The 10,276-nt window shown below is 41.1% G+C and overlaps 1 non-coding gene across 1 annotated transcript; it reads left to right on the top strand.

Moving 5' to 3' along the window:
- The first annotated feature begins 286 nt into the window (after positions 1–286).
- Positions 287–411, top strand: LOC125614050. Its single transcript, XR_007344703.1, has one exon. It is a non-coding gene; the product is annotated as a U6atac minor spliceosomal RNA (small nuclear RNA).
- Positions 412–10,276: the final 9,865 nt, after the last annotated feature.

The following is a 10,276-nucleotide window of genomic DNA, read 5'->3' as shown; positions in this document are numbered from 1 at the left end:
GAAGGAAGAAAGTGGGTAGGAATGATGGTGGAATGAGTTAGACATCATTATCCTAAGTACATGAATGAAGACACAAATGGTGTGAAAATACTTTGTTTACAATCAATGACTTGAAAAATTGTGCTCTATATGTGTAATATGAAATGAATTGCATTCTACCATCTTGTACAACAAATAAGAATAAATAACTTAATTTTTAAAAAAGAAGACAAAACAGCAGAAGAAATGTGTATTAGGAGTGATAAGTGTTTTTAAAATACTAGAAAGCAAATAAGATGGCGGCAGGGTGTTGTATGAAAGGAGAGAAGGATAGCACTCCCCTTGACAAAGATGGAAGAGGCCCTTGGGCCTGACAACACACATACAGTTAAGGCACAGCCACCTACTTATGGCATCTAACCATCATTTTTTCTCTAGCAATTAAAGAAATGCAAATCAAAACTACTCAAAGATTTCATCTCCCTCCAGTCAGAATGGCAATCATCAAGAATATAAGCAACAATAAGTGCTGGGGAGAATGTGGTGAAAAAGGTACACTGATTCATTGCTGGTCAGACTGCAAATTTGTGCAACCTCTCTGGAAAGCAGTATAGAAATCCTTAGAAAACTTGGAATGGGGGCTCAGGATATGGCTCAAGTGGAAGTGTGCTTGCCTGGCATGCGTGAGGTACTGGGTTCGATCCTCAGCACCACATAAAAATAAAATAAAGATATTGTGTCCACCTAAAACTAAAAAATAAATATTAAAAAAAAAACTTGGAATGGAACCACCATTTGACCCAGCTATTTCACTCCTCAGTCTATACCCAAAGGACTTAAAATTAGCATACTACAGTGAAGCAGAAACCTCAATGTTTATAGCAGCTCAATTCACAATAGCTAAACTATGGAAACAACCTAGATGCCCTTCAAAAGATGAATGGATAAAGAAATTGTAGTATTTATATACAATGTAATATTACTCAGCCTTAAAAAGAATAAAATTATGGCATTTATGGGTAAATGGATGGAGTTGGGTAATATCATGGTAAGCAAAATAAGCCAATCCCCCTCCAAAAGGCCAAATGTTTTCTCTGATAAGTGAATGCTTATGCATAATTTGGGGGTGACATGAGAAGAATGGAGGAAGTTTGGATTAAGCCGGGGCGGGGGCGGGGGGAGGAGGGGGGAAGAGAGTGGAATGAGATGGACATTATTATCCTATGTATGGATATGATTGCATGAATGGTATGACTCTTCATCATGTACAACCAGAGAATTAAAAAGTTGTGCTCTATTTGTGTAAAAAATAAAATTAAAAAAATTAAGATGAAATAAAACCTTTTTCTAAATCAGAAAAGAAAAGGAAAAGGTGGTGGCAGAGATTCCTACAGTCCTCATGAGAAAAGCACCTGATACTAAGAATGATGACTGAAGACTAAACTTTTATGCATAAATGAATATTAAGATCAATATTTTTTTAAAGGCACTCTTTGATTTTTCTCAAGCTTCCTGTAGACTTGCACAGGTCACCCCTCATCTTGTCACAGTCCACTCATTCTTCAGCCCACTGTACCGTGGCTTCTGCCCACTTCTGCATGGAACTTCCTCTACCAGTAACCTCCAGGCTGTCCCAGAAAGCAGTCATGTACTTCCTCCTGCCTCTCTGATCCTCACCCATCAATCCTGCAGAGTGACCTTCACCAGCTCTCCATCGTGGTCTCTGATTCATCACCCCATTCCACCTCAGCTCAGGACCACCTCTTTAGATCTCTGACTGCAGCTATCAGTAAGTCCTGGCTGTGTGTCGGAAGTCGATGATCCCAGCTTGCCTGCCTCAGGTCTGGATGTCTTCTTAAACTTTAGGATCCCTCTGCCCATCTACCTGCTGACATGTTTTCCTGGTCTTCCACTGACCCCTTCAACTCCTGATGTGTAAGATGGAACCCTCACCTGGCTAGGCACTCGACAGTCACTTCTAAATTGGTGGAACTAGAAGCTAGAAATTAGTCAGGCACAGGAATTCACTGAGGGTGGGGGGAAAGGCAAGTCAAGGAAGATTGATGGTGATTTTTAGAAGGGAATGTAGAAGGGAAAGGAGACAATAATGAGCTGTGTCTGGTATCTGGGTGTGGGTGGGTGAGGAGCCAGTGGCCAGGAAAGAGGTGAAGAAGAAGAGATGGAGTTAGGTGGAGATATCAGAGATATCACGTCCTGAACTGAATACATATAAATTGACCAGAGACACCTGGGACAGGAAACAGGTAAAGGAATTGGCTGTCAGTGAACAAATTGTTTCGCTATCTTTCCATGATATCTGTTACAGAAATTTCGACTTCTGCAGCAAAAACTTGCAACCCTCAGATATCCATGAACCAATCTCCAAGCCTTACATGGTTTAGAGCAGTCCAATATAGTGTAGTTGTAGAAAAAGCCATCTGGAAGAGAAGAACATTCACATTAGTGCCAGAAACTAAAACTTGGCCTCAAAGTAAGAGACTTTCCCACACACCAAGTCTGGTCTTCAAACTAGAAACATATCCACTTCCTGGCAAGGGCTCCCTCATATTTCTCAGTAGCATTCCTTTTTTTTTCTTTATCTTTTCCTTCTTTGTGGTTATTTTTTTAACTTATTGTTTTAGATACCTTTTAAAGTGAAAGAATAGATATCCCGCGTTCTGCATTCGCCGCCCTCCTTCAGGGTGCAGTTGCCTTTGCCTTCCACACATTTGCCATTCTTGAAAATGTTGCAGACCATACACACTGTGGCGTGAGCTGAGAAAAGGGGACATGAAGACTGAGCCCAGGTATGAACCCACAGGGAGAAACATGGGTAGGACACACATTCAGGCACAAAGCATGGCCCTAAGTACTCCATACACAGTTTGGGCAAGAACTACATTAGATTGATTTCACTAAATCTTAAGGATATGGAAGCTCTGACCTGTTGAACTCAAATTACATTAAGCATAAACAAATTGGTTTAAACTTTTAATATGCAAATTTGTGGTATGTTAACAATTTCCCATGAAAATTATTTTTTAAATAATAAATAACATTTAATAAGAAAATTAGATGCTACTTGTTGGTATGAAAATACTGGGGGGGGTGTCGGGGGCTGGGGATGTGGCTCAGTGGTAGAGCACCTGCCTGGCATGTGTGATGCACAGGGTTCGATTCTTAGCACCACAAATAAATAAATAAAGATCCATTGACAACTAAAAAATATTTAAAAAAGAAAAGAAAAGAAAATACTGGGAGGTGAGATGTAAGGAGATAGGATGGAGCAACTTCAAGTCTTATACTTAAACAACAATGAGAGATTCTGCCTCCCTAAATCTCATTCCCTAAATCCAAGCTAATCTCCTCCTAGTACTATTACTGTGCTCACTCTTCAAATTTAGGGAAAAATTTAGGGAAAATTTATGACATGAGAGATACCCCCTTAGTATAGTGCTGTGAGCAGAACAAGGTCTGAGCAGCTATGTATAGCTATTGTGAGTCCAGAATCCATGGAGAAGTGGATTGGGCACAGGACTGTGCTGGCTTGAAAGTTGGGAGGAATATTTGAGTGCACACACGTTTTACAGCACAGCACAGTTATCCACATGACATTCACCTATAAGTGGAAAACGATGCATGTGCTATAAAAAACTGGTTGAAGATAAGCCATTCAGTGACCTCTTCCTGCTACATGGCTAGCCTAGACAAGGAAAGTCTTAAGCAATCATTGCCTGCCTCTTGGGGTCAGCCAGGCAGACTCTATGCCCTAAATTGACAAGAGCACCCCTACCCAACCTCTCCTAGGGAGAGAGGAACCCCCCTCTGAGATCTGGGAAAGAGACCTCAACTCTGCCCTGCTAGGCATCCAGGTGAGCTCAGCACACACAGAGACTTCCATTTCTTGATGGTCAGATCATCACAGAGTCCTGCCCTTGGCCTCCTCCCCTCAACATGCACTAACTGCCCTGCATAGTCAGATCATCATCCTGAGTCTGCTCCCCAGCCACCTTCACCCTCTGGACCACACCTTGGAAGAACACAACAGGCAAAGGACCCAGCATCAGGAGCAGGAGAAGGAACTTGTCCATCTCAGTCCGGGATGGCAGAAGATGCAGCGGGGCAACTGAGAGTGGGCAGCCAAGTGCCCAGGAAGGACCAGGAAAGCTGCTCTTGTGCACAAGCGAGAACCGGCTGGAGGATCTGCTCTGAGCTGCTCCCAGGCTGTGGGCAGGCACTTCCTTTTACCCCCTCGCCAGTGGGTGTTTTGCCACCACCCAGGTTCAGGACAGCTTCCCACAGAGCCAGCCCTTTTGGAGATTCTGAGGACAGAGGCTGTCCTGGAGCCCCTTCCTGTTCCTTTGTAGGTGCAGGCCAGGGTGTTCATTTCCGCCCTCCTCCCTAGGGTTGAGCCCATAGTCAGGACCATGACCCTCCCACTCCAACTTGGGGTTGGCAACTGTGGGGGATCCCAATAGCAGACTTTGCTCTGTAGTTCCTATAAACCAGGATCTGCATCCGCTGCCACCGTGCAATATCTCATTTATGATGAATATTCAGCCTGTCACACACAGTCAAATAAGCAGCAAATAGCATCCAAACAACAAATGGAACAGGGACCTGATGGGGCCCAGGCTATTTTATAAACCAGTCCTTTGGCCCTTATTTGTCTCCACGTCAAACTCTCAGATGCAGCTGACCAAAGTGAAGTCTGGTTGATGGAGGTTCTTAGCCAGAGCTCTACACTCAACAGAAAGGCTGTGAGTTTCCACACACACGTCCTCGTAGACCTGGCCTAAGAAGATGTGGCACCCAAATCACTCAGGGTGTCCAATATGTTTCAAAATGTTTAATTACAATTTTCTACTGATATGCTCTAAAGTGTCTTCAGACTCCTCATCATGCTTCATAAAATAACCAAGACCCCAGGCTCTCAGCATGCCTGGTCATCCAGCCAGCGGAGGTGAAAGACCATGGAGCAAGTCCACAACTGTGCAGGCACCACAGAGCATGTCCCAGCTGGCAGGGGCAGTCTTGTGTCACCTCCCTCCTCTGCCCTTTATGGAAGGGCCCTTCACAGTCAGGCTCACCTGTGAGCAGAGCGCTCTGCCCAACACATGCCTGATGGACAGACGGAGGACTCAGTACTGCTTGCCAACTACACAAAGACAATAGGACAGATGGGTGAGTGCAGGATGGCTTGTGGCCAGGAAGCTGGTACTGGAGAGTGAGCACCAGGATCCCCCATGCATCACTGTCTGAGAGTCTGGGTGCACTCCACACCTCGAGAGCACAGCTCTGGTGCACGAAAGCTCCCCTTCCCCACTGTCCAAAGACAACGGTCAATAGTGTGCAGAGCAGACACTGCAGGAGTGGGGGGGGGGCATGAGTGGGGTGCTATGATGGCATGGTTTACCCAGACCCAAAACTGACAGTGTACTGTCACCACTCACCAGTGTGTTCAGCATGTGCCTCCAACAGTGACTCTGGAATTCCAAGGGTTCTCACAGTTTCCTTTCCTGTCGCCACATCATAAGTGTGCCTTAAAAGGAGATACAGAAGTAGAAAATAAGAGTAAAGGATGTCAGCAAATTTTCATTGGAGCTACCACTGAACAAATTTATTCTATAGGGTTATTTTACCAGCAATATTGTATCTTCTCAAACTTGAAGAATGCAGTAAAAATAATAATATCAAAAAGGAAATGTCAACTGGGAATGCTGGGCAAAGAGTACACAAAAAGAAAAACCATGATACACAAGGCCCTGGGTGCAATCCCCAGCACTGCAATAGATAAATAAATGAATAAATTAGAATGAGCCATTCAAATCTTGTGGAAATTTATTTATGTATTTATTCACGTATGTTTCTCAAAAAGACATCTGAGATAGCCAACTTATAAAAATAATTATCTTAGAATGATATTGGTCAAATTATCTTGTCATATTGTATGCATGTATAAATATGTAACAATTAATCCCACCTATTATGTATAATGTGAACCAATTTAACTGGAAAAAAATTCATTTTGGCTCACAAGTTTGGCAACTCAATCCATGATCAGCTGACCTTATTTCCTTGGGCCTTTGGTGAGGCAGCACATCATAAAGGAAGCTATGGCAGAACGAAACTGCTCACCCCTTGGCAAGGGAGTAAAACAGAGAAAGGAAGAACCAGAGTCTTAAAAAACTTGTGAGGGCCCCCAATGATCTAAAGACCTTTCACTAGGTGCCCCCTCTTAAATTTTCCACCACCTTCCAATGGAAACAAGCTGTACATGAAGACTTTAGTACCTGGGCTTTGGGGCAACACTTATCCAAACTACAACATCATTGAACATCCTGATGGGGTTCCTAAAAAGAGGATAGTAGTGGATCCTTTACTCTGGAATACTTTTAGCATGATGGCTCTAATCTGTGTAAGTTGCTTATGATAAGCAACTTAATTTTAAATTTTAAAAATGATGGGAATGGTTCCACTAGAAAACGTCTGTTACAGGTATCTAATAATAGTCATGTAAAACATGTGTTTCATACCTAAGATTGCTCAATGCAATTTGTATCTGATACCATGTATGAATCTGACACTATGTATGAATCATTCAAAAACTGTATCAGTTAAGTCTTTACCACCAAAAGCCATGATCACCTCACAGCAGAATATCCTGCCTCAGATTCTGATGCCTTCCCTGCCCTTCATGTACTTGTCTCCAGAAACTTCCCAAACATATTTCCATAATGTATATGGGTTTATACAGGAGAGTAATTGTTATTTTAATGGCAGAGTTATGCTGGATAGTACATAGCCATAAATGAGACATTTTGAAAGTTTTGTGGCTATTCAGAAGTAAAGTTATGTGTGTGGCCAGGGGATGAGGGGCCCTTGAAGAATCAGGAGCTTCACTGATGTCATATACTAAATGTAGGAGAGACTAATAGTCCTGTTTCATGCCTCTACTCCAAGCCTAATTGCTTAACTATCCCATTTACTCCCCCAAAATGTCTGGAGCCCAGGGCATATTACACTCAGAGATCACAAAGCACAATCTCTCTCCCAGAGCACAACCTCCTCCTCTCATTCTTCCAGACAGTGGGTGTCCAGGGCCCCTACAAATTTCCAGGCCCACACCAACCACATCAGATCTACCAGTGAGACATTTAGGCTGAGGCCCAGTGAGTGCCCTGGTCAGAACACAGACTCCTAAATCTAATTCATCTAGCCTTAAAGCCTGGTTCTACCACTTACTGGCTATGAGGCCTGGCAACAAGTTGTTGTATCTGTATTCCTCAGTTTCCTCAAGGAAATAGAGAAAATAATGGCACTTACATCTTAAGTTTGTTGTTAGAAATGCTTGATATTATTGCGTAGGTTTCTTAGCCAATATGTAATACAAATGGTTTCTTCTCTTCTTCATATTATTCTTCTATTTTATTATAAACAACACATCCCCCACCAATTTTTATTTTGTTTTACTTGTTTGCTTATTTATTTTGGTGCTGGGAATTGGACTCAGTGCCTCATTCATACTAAGTATATGGTTTACTAAATTTGGGCTCTAGCCCAAAATTCATATTTCAATTTGGGACTGGGAAGCAAAGGGATCCTAAATATAGGGACCACCTTTCTCTTTTGTGAACTTTTGCTTATCCTAGCAGCCATTCTCAAAGTTACCTCACTCCCATGCACATATACTGATTCATAAAGTCCTTTGTACTCTTATCAGGCTTTTACAGAGACATCTATTTCTTCATCTAACACCACACAGGAAGCATGACTTTCTTTGCCAGCAAAAACAGAACCCAGCTCCCAACTCTATTCCATCTCAAGTTCTCCCACCCCTGGTCTATCTTGAGCAGTCACCGTCTCATCCCAAGGCCACAGGACAAGGCAATGAGCACTCTACTTCCAAGTGGCTTCCCATTAAGGAATACTGTAATATGGTGTGGCTATGGTTTGAATTTATTCCCCCAAAGTTTATGCATTTGGAAATGATCCCCATTTCAACATTGTTGAAAAATGAAACCTTTAAAAGGTGATTAGGTCATTTTGGCTTTGCCCTCACAAATAGGTTAAGGTCATTGTCATAACCATGGGTCCTTATTGGGAGTGGGAATTGTTATAAAACTGAGTTTGGTTCCTTCTTGCTCTCTTGCCTTTTTGCCTTCCACCATGGGACAACACAGCAAAAAACAACACTTGCCAGATGTAGGCCTCTTGATCTTGGACTTCCTGGCCTCCAGAACCATGAAACAAATAAATTTCTGTTCTTTATAAATTACCCAGTCTCAAAAAAAAATTTACCCAGTCTGACACATTCAGTTAAAGCAGCACAACACAGACTAAGATGGCAGATTTGCCACAAGTGCACTTCATAGTTCTCAAATGACATCGGGAGATATGACATCTTCTTCCATTGCCTGATCACCTGGTCCTCAGGTATCTCTATTTACCAGTTGGTATGTTCTAATGGAGGAGTTCCTTCCTTAGGCAAGTTGAGTCTACCTTATCCATATATCCACTGGTCATAATCCCCATAACTCTCTGTATGGCTGTTTGCAAGCATCCTCACCACCTCCTCCACCAGCACCACTCTCATCCAAAGTCTGTTCAGCCTGGTATCCTTTACGCTGCCCTTGCTCTGCAGGCAAGTTTGTGTGATGCTTGTTCTACCTGAGAGTAGGTGGGGGTGGGAGCAGGAGGGATGGAGTGAGGCAGAAACAATGTGAGGGACCACAAGGCTTTGTGTGTCAGATTCCCAGCAGACATCATTAGGCTACAGATTATCTCCAGGATTATATGTCAAGAAGACAACAATGGGCTGGGGTGTAGCTCAATGATAGAGCATTTGTCTAGCACAAGTGAAGTACTGGGTTTGACTCTCAGCACCACATATAAATAAATAAAATTAAAGGTCCATTGACAACTAAAAAAAAATTTAAAAGAAGACATAACAATTGTAAATATTTATAACCCCCAAAATTGAGCATTTATGTACATCAAACAAACCCTTCTCAATTTCAAGAATCAAATAGACCTCCACAATAACTTGGGTGACTTCAACTCACCTCTCTCACCACTGGATAAATCCTTCAAACAAAAACTAAATAAAGAAGCTATAGAACTAAAAAATACAATAAATAATTTAGACTTAACAGACATATACAGGATATTTCATTCAGCAATGACTAAATACTCTTTCTTCTCAGCAGCATATGAATACTTCTCTAAAATAGACTGTATTGTAGGCCACAAAGCAACTCTTAGCAAATACAAAAATATAGAGATAATATCTTGCATTCTATCAGATCATAATGGAATGAAATTAGAAATCAATGATAAAATTAAAAATAAAAGCTACTCTAACACCTGGAATCAAAATAAGACACTATTGAAAGACCAATGGATAGCAGAAGAAATCAGGGATGAAATTAAAAAATACTTAGAGGTAAATGAGACTAGCAGCCCAACATGTCAAAATCTCTGGGTCACTATGAAGGCAGTTTTAAGAGGAAAATTTATTGCATTGGCTCATTCATTAACAGAGTAGAAAGTCAACAAATAAATAACATAATATTACATCTCAAAGCCCTAGAGAAAGAAGAACAAATCAACAACAAAAGCGATAGAAGATAGGAAATTATTAAAATCAGGGCTGAAATCAATGAAATTGAAACAAAAAAATCAACGAAAAAAAAAGTGAATCTTTAAAAAATAAATAAAATTGATAAACCCTTAGCCATGCTAACAAAAATGAAAGAGAAAAGACTCAAACAACTAAAATCCATGATGAAAAAGGAAATATCACAACAGACACTACTGAAATAAGAAACTATTTTGAAAACTTAAACCTTAATAAAAAAGGCAATCTTGAGTACATCGACAAATTTCTAGAGACATATAACCTACCCAAATTGAATCAAGAGGACATAGAAAATTTACACAGATAAATTTCAAGCAATGAAATTTTTTTTAAATTATTTTTCCCTGATGTTCGTGAAGAGAGAGAGTACTTGAAACTGTGCCATCTGTCAAATGATCCTTTGGGCCCTCTGCTGGAAAAGTAGAATCAAGACTCAAATAATGCTTTTTTAATTGTATCCTCTAGTATTACAGATGTAGGACAGTACTGTTTCATACTCTGTGAATGTAAAACCTCTTGTACCTGTTTTAAGATATGTAATAGTGGCCATGCTTTATCAGAGCTGTTGTTAATAATGTTACTCTAGAATGTTTTCTTTTCAGATGATGATTGAGAAGCTAAATTAAATGGTGCCAGCTATCACAACATAAGGGGGGG

This window comes from Marmota marmota, unplaced genomic scaffold (genome assembly GCF_001458135.2).
Source record: "Marmota marmota marmota unplaced genomic scaffold, marMar, whole genome shotgun sequence".
Taxonomy (NCBI): domain Eukaryota; kingdom Metazoa; phylum Chordata; class Mammalia; order Rodentia; family Sciuridae; genus Marmota; species Marmota marmota.
Note: the sequence above shows the minus strand (reverse complement) of the source record. Positions and strands in the feature narration are given on the sequence as shown.